Raw genomic sequence first — 13,158 nt, 5'->3', positions numbered from 1 at the left:
TTATCCTGGCTGAGAATTGAGAAACCTCAGAGAATGGTTTGGATGCAGCTCAAATGTATTCTTTCTGGCTGTAGTGTCAAAAGGTAAAAGAATAGCAATGATGATTACCAACCTTCGTCGTGGAGATGGCACGTAAAGAAGAAGTCATGGCACAAACGTTACAAACACATTAAAACTTTATTCATGACGTGAGCATTTCACCCAACCATCATGGCTGACAGTCAACTATTCCTCTTCAGCTATGACCATCATCATCAGTAGCTCGACAGCCCTTTTTGGGTCCTGGCTTGTTCTAGGATTTTCCACCATTCTGTTCTGTTCCTTGCTTTGTTCTTCCAGTGGGTAATCTCAAGTGTTTTCAGATTTTGTTCCACTTGTTCCATGTATCTAAGTTTGTGTTTTCCCTTTGACCTTCTCCCTACTGGTGATTGCTTCATTATATGTTTTGGTGTTTCGGTCTCCAACATTCGTTCAACATGACCCATCCAGCGCAGACGTCCGATCTTTATGGATGTTATGACGTCGGGTTCGTTGTATGCTGCGTAAAGTTGAAAATTATATCTTCTGCGCCATACGTCATTTTCTTTCACCCCCTTATATATGTGTCTAAGGATTTTTCGTTCAAACGTACCTAATAAGTTCTCATCGCTTTTCGACAGTGTCCATGTCTCTGATCCGTTCTTCAGCCATGATGGTTGGTTGAAATGCCCATGCCATGAACAAAGTTTTAATGTGTTTATAACCTTTGTGTGGCAGTTTTTCATGTTTATCTGTTTGGGGGTTGCACGGGAGACGACTAAAGCATACATGACTAATAACGTTATAATATCCGGGGTGTTTCTACATAAGTATAGTATGACCAACTTTAAATGGTGAAAACATGAAAAAATAATAACAGTTTGTTCTACAAACATATGTCCGCAAATGCTTCGTTTCCATTATAGGGGGTTTAAATGTTTCTTATAAACTGACGATTTAGTTATTGCTCTAAAACCGGTTAAGATATGCAAATGAAATTTGGTGGGTTATAAGAGGTAGTTATTGTGCATTTTTTTACATACAATTAAGAATTTTATATTTATCATTGACGCGCATACGGGTAATGGTCTGAAATTTTTTAAAGAAAAAATAGTACGCCACTGAGATATTTCAAATTAAAAATCATTTTCGAATTCCTCGTTCAATTTGTGACCAAAAATATATCTTTTTGGTTTTCTTCATACAACGGGCCGTTTTCATGCAAAAAATAAAACATTTTAACGCTTAATGAATGGTATAGAACTTTATACTTTGTAAGCGTTCAAGATATTTTTTGCATAAAAACGGCGAGTCGTATGAAAAAAGGAAAGCTACATTTTTTGTCACAAATTGAATGAGGAATTCAAAGATTTTTATTTGAAATATCTCAGTGGCGTACTATTTTTTTTCTTTAAAAAATTTCAGACTATTACCCGTATGCGCGCCAATGGTGAATATAAAATTCTTAATCGTATCTTAAAAAATGCACAATAACTACGTCTTATAACCCACCAAATTTTATTTGCATATCTCAATCGGTTTTAGAGCAATAAATAAATCGTCAGTTTGTAAGAAAAATTTCAACACCCCGTATCTCGGAAACGAAGCATTTGCGGACATATGTTTATAGAGCAAACTGTCCTTATTTTTTCATTAGAATTACCCCTTAAAGTTTGTCATACTTTTAAGAAACACCCAGTATATTATTGTAATGCAGTTAGAATTCTAATGTTTAATAAGATGCTCACGCATACGACCCTAAGTAGTGGCAATTTTTTATATTAACCCTTAGTTCCGATGATGACAATTTTGCCGAAAGCGCTAAGCTAAGGAAATAAATACTTTTTATGCACTTTGATATACAAATTTGCCACTTCAATGGCCACTCTAGAAATCTGAAAATTGTATTCATTTTCATGTTGGAAAAATGTAGAGCTGCGGCATGTGCTTCTCCTGGATACTTTGTAGGTAATCCACATCAACTCATACCACCTTATCTCAAAAAATAGTATAAAATAATGTATACAAAATAACAAACATAAAACTAGAACTATTCAATTGCACCATGTATGTATAGACAGTAATATAGACATTCCAAAAGAGATAAAATGCAACGTAAAAATACAAATTTCTTCTTCAAAATCTTCTGTAGAAAGAAGATATCATTGTACTACTAGAAACACAAAACTATTCTTTACTCAAAAATTAATAAACATTTTTTGAAATTATATTCAATTTCAATTTGGAGTGATATAATTAAAAGAAGAAATTTTTTACACCAACACAAATTTCATACACAAACTATAAATAACCAGGAACAACACCAGGGAATTTTAGATACATTATAAATATATTTATCTCCGATCTTCATAAAAAATTCAAAGATCAAAATAGCATTAAACATTTAAATTTATTCCGATTTACCCCTGTATACCTGTCATGCTTGTGTATAATCCCAAAGGCTTTTGACATAAAATCTGGCTTCAATTTCAGCTCAACACAATCAAATTGCTATTTCCGTTTTTACTAATGTTCTGTCCTTCATTGTCCGGCTCTTTGGGAAACATCAAACACAATTTGCTTGATAATCATTGCAAATTCCTGGAAACCGATTATTTCATGTAAAGTGGAATACAAGAGGGGATTCAAATTATATCTCTGAATTATCTCTCTTTTTCATTTTGTTCGGCTATTTTGTTCTTTGTCAGAAAATGTCTAGTTAAATTCAGTTTTGGATGAGAAAAGAGGTTTTTAAATTCACAACTGTTGTTTTGTACTCTAAAGAATAGAAGAATTCCTGACATTATTAAGTTCCCTCTTTATAGCTTATACACTATTTGTAAATTATTATTATTATCCCAGAGAAACGCAGTTCTCGCCAGTGGCGCAAAACCCATGTACTTGAGACACTATATATACCTACAAGAAATTTTCGATTTTCTAAATCTGACTGTATTGAAAATTGGGCCAAAAATGTCAAAAATTGAAGTCCGACTTTTGCGGCTTCTGACCATTACCTTTCCAACACATGTTTAATTTTGAAAATTGGTGATACCATTCAAAAGTTACGGAGCTCAGAATTATGACTCAATTTCTATTTAAAAATGGGAATATGTTTGTATATGGTACATTCCATGTCAAATCACTGAGGCAAAAAATTTTGGATCTCAGATTTGTCCGAAAATTGGTATATAGCTTCTGCGGGACGTAAAAATAAGATATTTAAGGTCAAAAAATCTTCTTCTTTTTTCTCAAAATGTTATTTTATGCGATTTTACAGTAATTTGGTGATTATTTAAACAAATTTGCATTTTCTGTCGTAAAGTATCAATGAAAAACATAATATTTTAATAGAAAGGACTCAAAAATGTCATTATATGACATTATAACAAGTTATTTTGAATCAAAACAAGTTTTTGATCAAATTTTATAGTGTAAAAAACGTTAAAATACCGTTTTTTACATTTTTCTCCATTCCCAAAATACATCATCATCGATTTGGCTGAAAATTTGCCCACAGATAGCCAAAAGATAGGACTTTAAGTGTTTGGAAGGATTTGAATTATATTACAATACCAAAAAAGTTACATGCAGTAATATCAGACTCAAAAGTATATATTAGTTAAGTCGGGATAGCATTTGACCTTGAATGCCGAACTGCCCAAAATTTTATTTTTCTAATCTTTAGGGGAGTCAATAGTAGCCAAAATTTAAAATCACGAATGAATTCCTCCGTTACGTTAGCCGCCATCTTGATTTTAAAGGAGAACCTGTCTTGCTCAATATCTCCGCCATTTTTAACTTTTCGACAAAAATGGTAGGAACTGAAATTGTTCCAAATAAATCGTATTTACAATTATTACAATTTTTTTTAATAATTTTTGTCGTGAGGCCGATATTTTCGAGTTAATTGTACTTACAGTAGACGCCTATATTTTTGACTATAATATTGCATGTAACTTTTTTGGTATTGTAATATAATTCAAATTCTTCTCACCACTTAAAGTCCTATGTTTTGTCTATCTGTGGGCAAATTTTCAGCCAAATCAATTATGATGTATTTTGGGAATGGAGAAAAATGTAAAAAACGGTATTTTAACGTTTTCTACACTATAAAATTTGATCAAAAGCTTGTTTTGAATCAAAGTAACTTGTTATAATGCCATATAATGACATTTTTGAGTCCCTTCTAATAAAATATTATGCTTTCCACTGATAGTTTACGATAGAAAATGCAAATTTGTATAAATAAACACCAAATCACTGTAAAATCGCATAAAATAACATTTTAAGAAAAAAAGAAGAAGAAGACTTTTTGACATTAAATATCTTATTTTTACGTCCCGCAGAAGCTATATACCAATTTTCAGACAAATCGGAGGTCCAAAATTTTTTTCGCTCCAAAATTGAGTGATTTGAAATGGAATGACCCATATATTATAATGTATGTACGTATGTGTGTATGTGCGAGAAAAAGTTAGACCGATCTGAATCCTTTTTTCTGAGTTTCAAGAGAGGGTCAGGGCCGATTCAGAACCGGTGTAGTTTGTGACTTTCGACCACCCATAAGCCAGCTATAGGACTGGGTAGGTACAAAATGGCATATTCTTTGGGGCTATATATCTTAGGCTCAAGGGGAGGCAGGAAAATCGAAAATACTGAAAAACTAATCTTTGAAAATTTTGGTTTTTCGACAATTACTCAAAATTTCAATCTACGAATTTCGTCAATAACTGAGCGTTTGTAGGAGGACTCTAGACGCGTCTAACGGTGTATACCTCATATCTGGGAAAATTCGAATTATTAAGTTATAGGCTTCATAAGTGTGGTCAAATCTATTTCCTATCGGAAAAAACGGTTTCCTAAGGTCAATAATTCCTATAATACCTTCAGTTATCATACTTGACCTTGGATGCGTCAAATACTACTTGCAAATACGTTTCAAACTCATGGTTAGTGATCAAAATCGGTTTAGCCGTTTCGAAGTTATCGAGCTCCAAAAGTATAATCCATTGAACCATTATCGCTGAAATGGTTTGTGTAGTTTTAGTGGTTACGACGCTACATTTGATCGGGCAATCCGAGCTCATTTACCGGAAACTCAATATTTTTGTTCAATCTATTTCGAATAGAAAAAAAATCTAGTGTACATTCGATGGACACTAGATCATTTGTGAGATAATGCAAGAAATGCGATCATTTATAACGCTTAACATGAAATCGAAAACATTACATTCAACTCCATACATTTAATTTATAAATAACTTTGAAAAACTCCTGATACAAGAATAAAAAACCGCTAAACGCCGTAAAAATAAGTTGGCGCATACAATAATCCTGCTACAAAAGAGCTGATATGCCAGTTCGCTAAACTCAGACACAACTGACTAGAGATTTTAGTCGGTAATTTTTTTGTTTTTTGACAATTTTGCCAAAATTTTGCCAAAATTTTCAAAATTTTCAAAATTACTAACCATTTAGTAATTATTTTTGGCCAATTTTACGAAATTGTCAAAATTACTTACTGAAATCACTATCCAGTTGTGTCTGAGTTTAGCGAACCGACATATGAATATTACCCGCCATAAAAGAGCTTGAAAATGCAAACTGTACCAAAGTTACTCTTTTGTGGCGCGTTTTACTTAAATTTAGCAAATATTATGGAAAAATCTTTCAAAATAAAACTATCATTTTATTTTCCATTAAAATAAAAATCCAGTTTCGCGCCACGTAATATTAATAGCAGCTCTTTTGTAGCTGGAATATTGTATGCGCCACTTATTTTTAAAAGCGCTTATCGGTTTCTTATCCTTGTTATTATAAACATGGAATAATTGGACTAGGTGTACTTCATAGTAATTTTGCTTAAAAATGTTACCTTCACTATTTAGTGCATTTATTTTGTTTTTTACCGGATATGGCACATAAACCTGTAACAGTAGGTACATATTAAATCAACCTCCATATGTCACTTTACAAAAGTTCAAAGCGACTCTTTCTTTATGTTTTTCATATGAATCCCTTTGGTGAGAACTTAATAAAAGCTACTAAAAAGACACATATGGAAACGAGTAGTTCCTTAAGATCAATGCAATACACTTGTATCGAGGTTGACATGCCCCAGAGTCCCCTTTCACGAGGGGATGAACAGGGCACTTTCGAAGCAATTATTGCCCTAGGGGATATAGATGAAAGACAAGTTTGATGTATACAAGAACATACAAACAGAGAGATAGAAAATATATCGCGAGAGAATTACGATTTCTCTTTGAATTCTGCGAAAGTTTTAGCAGCTTCGTAGAAAAGAGCTTTTACACAAAAGAACTTACCTTTTCGGCAGAAAATTACTTTGGTATTTTACTAAAAAAAATTTTGGGTAAAAGGTGTGTTAAATTTTCTTTGAAATATTTTTCCAGCCGTTATTAACACAAAAATAACATTCGAATATCGAATAGTATAGTGGCAAATAGCAGTTTTCTATCGAAAAGTATAGTGGTAAATCAAGTAAATTTATACTTTTTGCAATATTTTATAATTAACCCTTTAATGTGCGCAATAATTTTGAATCTTCTTTCAAAAAATTATCAATTTTTTTAAAAAGAAAATGTTTTATTTATACAGTGCGTCCATAAAGTAACGCATAAATTTATTATTTCGTAAACCAGCGACAATAATGAAAAATCCTGGAACGGGTCGATTTTTATTTTTAGATTCAGATTTTTTGGCATATATGTCATACTAGTGACGTCATCCATCTGGGCGCGATGACGTAATCGATGATTTTTTTAAATGAGAATAGGGGTCATGTAATAGCTCATTTGAAATGGTATTCAATTCTCTATTTACTAATATAAACATTAACCTAATTATTTATATAAGGTGTTCAAAAAAACATTTTTTTAATTAAAATAATTGAGACAAAAAGAAGAATGTACGTAATTTATTTAATTCAAAATACGTTTTACTGTTGTCAGAAAACAGGAAAAAATGTTTATTTGAGAAATTAATATTGTTTTTTGCTTAAATTCAATGTTAAAGCTGCCACCCACCTGTCGCTTGGCAGTTTGAACATTTCGTTTAAGCAAAAATCAATGTTTATTTGTCAAATAAAATTTCTTTCTGTTTACTGACAGTAGTAAAATGTATTTTGAATTAAATAATTACATTATATTCTTTTTTTTGTCTCACTTATTTTAATTAAAAAAATGTTTGTTTGTATAAATAATTATGTTATTGTTTATATTATTGGATAGAGAATTAAATACCCTTTCAAATGAGCTATCATATGACCCCTATTCTCATTTAAAAAAATCATCGATTACGTCATCACGCCCTGATGAATGACGTCACTAGTATGATACATATGCCAAAAAACCGTAATTTAAAAATAAAAATCGACCTGTTTCGGGAATTTTCCTTAAAGTAACCAGTTTACGAAATAACGAATTTATGCGTTACTTTATGGACGCACTGTATATAATTAAATTGAAAAGAAAAATATTTTCAGTGTCGTAGCTACTTTACTCTACCTGGGGTGAGGTGAATTAATAAATTGAATTTTATTAAATGATAATGGTGATGACCACAAAGAAGGATAAAATTAGAAATGAGTATATTAGGGGAAGTCTAGGTGTGGCACCAATTGATGCCAAAATGAGAGAGCATAGGTTAAGATGGTTTGGTCATGTTCAATGTCGAGACGTTATCACCCAATACGAAGAAAAGCTGAAGTGCGGATTCCTGGAAGGAGTAGGAGAGGAAGACCAAAGAAGATCTGGGGAGACGATAATGCAGGACATGTTGGTAAAGAGGATTGACATTGATATGACCCAAGATAGAATTGTGTGGAGAAATGCAATTAGGAAAGCCGACCCCGCATAGGGATAAGGCAAAGAGAGAATGATGATGATGATGGTAATGACCGAGATACAAAAATCATTAAGTAGGTATATAATATAATGACAATGCAACACCTCAAGTAAAAACAGAAGGGAAAACATAAAAGATAAAACTACACAGAGGGGTTACACAAGGTTCTATCTGATCCAAATTAGTTACGTAAGCTCTAGAAGATAGGTTTTGAACTATAGAATGGGCAAATAAAGGAGTAACGATAGATGGCGAAAACCTGAACCATCTGAGATTTGCCGGTGATGTTGCGCTAATAGCGAAAGTTAGAGAAGAATTGCAGAAAATGCTATTAGACCTAAATACAAAATCAAAAGAAATAGAATTAAAAATAAATCTAGCAAAAAGTAAATATCTAATCAACAAATCTCTAGATGGAACTAAGGATAAAACTCTGGACAATAATAATATTAATATAAAGGCTGATTTAAATAGAAGATGCTCTTTAGCATAGGCAGCATTTAGTCCATTACAAACAGTATATATCAAACGTATTATCAAACTCACCAAATATGTACTTTAAAGGCAAAAACCTTCGATCGGTATGTATTTTGGGTTCTAACATGTGGAACTAAAACATGGAATTTTAACAGCAACATAATCCACAAGCTTCAAATGACTCAGAGAACCATGGAAAGGAGAATGCTCAACATTAAGCTCAGCGATGGCAAATCCAACGAAGAAATAGGAAGACGAAGAAGATCAAAAGTAACAGACGTAATCCAAAAGATTGCCATGTTAAGATGGAACTGGGCAGGACAAATAGGAAGAATGGAAGACAACTGCTGGACAAAGCGAATTCCTAAAAGTTGCACCGACATAAAAGTTGCGTAATTAAATTTCCTATAATATAGGATTAGTTAAGAGTTTCAAAAATTGTCACACTTGTTGCAAAATAGCAATAATTGCGAAAAAAAAAACATAAAAAACAAGTATTTGCATTTTACGTTTTTCAACCATTTAGGCTTCACTTAGGACCTTCATGTTTCACCCAGAAAAACTTTATGATATAATAAAACAACACTGTAAATTTCATTAATATCGTTTTAATAGATTTTGCAAAATAAATTTTGCAATCCAGCTTTCTCAAAAAAAATTCATTTTTTCAAAATGTTGCAGGACTGAAAATAAAGCAGACAGCAAGTTGAATTTTCTTTTACGAATATGAGAATACTGTATCTTTCTTCTGCAATTTACAAAATTAAAATCAGTTTACTAACTCGACCCCAGGAATGTTTTTAAATAAACATTAATTATTGGTGCTACGCGCAGGACAGCGGACACGTTTGCTCTTTATTAATAATGATTAATAAATTTAAATTTTTAGTACATTTCGATATAAATAAATAAATTTGTTAATTGCTAAATAAAACAGCATACTCTGTCCGTTGAAATAACACTTTTTTAACAAAAACTTTCTTTGTTCATAAATATATTTTAACTTTGAGAGAATGAAAGATTATTATTTTTTAAGTATATGCAATTATTTAAACAGTATTTCACGAACAATAATCAAATTAGTTTAATTTTTGTGGAATTAAAGTGTTAAAATACAACAAAATATAGAGTAAAAAAATAATATATTAAACAAATATTGGAAGAAATTTTGGTGGAAATCAACTTGTGTGAATGGAACACCGCTGTCCTGCGCGTAGCACCAAAAATTAATGTTTATTTTAAAAAAATTCCTGACGCCGTGGTAGCTAACCCATTTTAATTTTGCAAATTGTAAATGAAAGTTACGGTGTTATTTATATGCCAAAAAAATTCCAACTTGCTATCTGCTATATTTTCAGTCCTGCAACATTTTAAAAAAAAGATTTTTTTTGCGAAAGCTGGATTGCAAAATTTATTTTGCAAAATCTATTGAACCGATCTTAATGAAATTTACAGTATTGTTTTATTATAATATGATAAAGTTTTTCTGGATAAAATATGAAGATCCTAAGTTTAGCATAAATGGTTGAAAAACGTAAAATGCGAATGCTTGTTTGTTTATGTTTTTTTCACAATTATTGCTATTTTGCAACAAAGGTGACAATTTATAAAAATTTTAACTAATTCTATATTGTAGTGGAAATTGAATTACGCAACTTTTGTGTTAGTACAACTTTTTTCGGAAGTGAATACTTTTAGAGTTATAATCAAAAAACGAAGAAAAAAATCAAATTTTTGCTTTATTTTTTGACATTTTAATTATTTAAACAATGTTCCGGACCTTTTTGAGTGGGAGTATAACTCAATTATTATTATATGAGTTAATTCCAAGCAATTTATGCAAAAAAATATGAGTCACCTCTCAACGTCCATGTCAAAACAGATGAGCCCTGGACTAATCGTAATACCAATTTATTATTTGTTGTTTCTGGTGGCGTACCAAATACGCCACAATTGTAGTAATGTAAGTACATCTTTCAATTGTTTTTTAGTCATTATGGCACAAAATATATTTTTCCTTATAAACAATAATTTTTCTCATGTAGATAAAATTTTTTTTACTCGTAATTTTATTTTTTAAGGGATCAGATTCCAGTTAGAAATCCCAAACGACCCTGAAGGAACTTCAAGAATTCGCTGATGCCGAATAAGGTTTATAACCAACGACTAAGTGTATAAGTATAATATGTAAAAAAATTAACAAAACCACTGTTTTTAAGTGTATTCTCTTGTGGTGTATAAAGTACGCCACGTATGTACTTATGTTATAACTTAATGCGCGAGTAGTTAAAGGTTAGGTTTTGGCCACACGGGCGATTTTTTACGGCGCTATAATTTACGGCGCCCATTGGTTGACTACCTCCTCCACCAATTTTAGATGAAATCATTTCAAATCATTTCATCTAAAATTGGTGGAGGAGGTAGTCAAACCTCCTCCAGACTACCTCCTCCACCAATTTTAGATAAAATCATTTCATCTAAAATTGGTGGAGGAGGTAGTCAAACCAATGGGCGCCGTAAATTATCGCGCCGTAAAAAATCGCACGTGTGGCCAAAGCCTAAATTTATAAAAAACTTTGAAAAACTCATGATACAAGAATAACAAACCGCCAACACTGTAAAATGAGTGGCGCACACAATATTCCAGCCACAACAGAGCTAATATGAATATTACATAGCTCAAAAATATATTATCATTTTGATGAAAAATAAAATTCTAGTTTTATTTTGAAAGATTTTTCCATAACATTTGAAGTAAAATGCGCCACAAAAGAGTAACTTTGATGTAGTTTGCATTTTGAAGCTCTTTTATGGCACGTTTTACTTCAAATTTAGCAAATATTATGAAAAAATAAAACTATCACTTTATTTTTCATCAAAATGAAAATACATTTTTGCGCCACGTGTTATTTATATCAGCTCTTTTGTGGCAGGAATATTGAGTGCGCCACAAATTTTTACGGCGTTTAGCGGTTTTTTATTTTTGTAAAACTTTCCCGACAATTTAAATAATAGTTATTTATGTACCAAGTCAGTAAAGTTACTCTTTATCGAACGAGTCTGATATTATGAGCAGAGCGAGCGTTAGCGAGCGAGGAGAATAACAGACGAGTTCGATAAAGAGTCTTTACTGACGTGGTGCATACAAAATTTTATCGCCAATCATAAAAAATATTAACACTTACTTAATTACATCCTAATGAAAAAAGAGTATAATAGTAACTTATAATCCAGGGTAAAATTGAAGGCAAGAGAGGAATAGGACGCAAGAAAATGTCCTGGCTCCGAAACATAAGGCAATGGACAGGGATTAACGACATACAATCTCTGATACACATTGCAAGAAACAGAGAGTTAATGGAAAATGTGATCGCCAACATCCATTAGTGGATTTGCATTTGAAGAAGAGAAGAAGAAAAAAGAGTGTGTGTACTTGGTACGCACGTAAGACGTTATACTTCTATTATTATGATTTCAACGAAATAAATTTATTTTAAACAGTTTAATCGTATTTTTATTTAAATATTAAACCAATTTTAACACTTAAAATAAAATACCAAAAATTAAAAATACCGTTAATAGTTACGTTATTGTATATGAAGTGTAGGCTTCCTCAGCGCAGTTGATTTTTCCTTGATAAATACTAGAAAATCTAAATAATTATATTTGCTAACAAATTATCCGTAGTAATTGCACAAGAGCTCTAAAATTCTATATTAATTTTAGAGATCGAGTGCGATTATTTCATGAATAAAACTGTTCCACACCACAATTTTATTGTAATTTATTTATGTAAGTACAAATTGATACAATTAAACACACAGCTATTATAAATATTTGACGGTTGAAAGTCATCACTTTTATAATTTTTAAAACATTAATTGTCATTAATGCCACTGAATGTATTTTTTCATAGCAACGAAGGGCATCTGACGTAATATACTTGACGACGGGAAATTATCAAAAATTATCAGGTATAATATCACAAGAGAGTGAGAATAAATTTAAAAATAATGCGACAGTTTTTCGAAAATTTGTTCTCTGGCTATAGACACGAGAGCCCGCAGGGCTCGAGTGGCTATTGCCCAATGACAACAAATTTGAGTAAAAATAAACCATTATTTTCTTATTTATTCTTACTGTCCAGTGGTATTCGTAAGATTATTTTTTAATACGTATATTATGAATATTTTCTTAAATGTGACAGTTGTCAAAACTAGGAAACTGGTTGCCATTAAACAGAAACAATCTACTTAAAAAAATTCTATCGGTAATTTTCTACAGTAGATACTTCTCAGTATAATTTTAATCTGATTGGACAGAATTAAACACGTGATCAAATATCTTAATATATGATTGGAAGTTAAAATCATCAAAAAATAATCAGTTTAATTTGTATTTCTGTAGCTTTCTATTGGTCAGAATCTCCTATGAATGAAATAATCGTTCATATCTGTCACCGTCCTAATTATCGAATTAACAAAAACACCATTTCATAATATATTTGCATTAATACAAAACTTAAAAGATTTAAGAATTTTATTAATTTTAGACGATATAAAAATTTCGTATGACAGTAATGACGATGACCGAATGCTCATGATGGCCGATTTCGATGTTTAATCGATAGAGTTGTTCAAGTAATCAATATTGAATAAGTACCTAATTACTCAATCTGTAAAGTTTCGATTTATGTTTTATGAATATAATTGCAAAATATTAGAGAAGTTCACTTTCTGGCATAAATTTAATTAATATTAACGTAAATTTTGTACAATATTTTTAATAATTAAA

This window comes from Diabrotica virgifera, chromosome 7 (assembly GCF_917563875.1).
Source record: "Diabrotica virgifera virgifera chromosome 7, PGI_DIABVI_V3a".
In the NCBI taxonomy this organism is placed as follows: Eukaryota; Metazoa; Arthropoda; class Insecta; order Coleoptera; family Chrysomelidae; genus Diabrotica; species Diabrotica virgifera.
Note: the sequence above shows the minus strand (reverse complement) of the source record.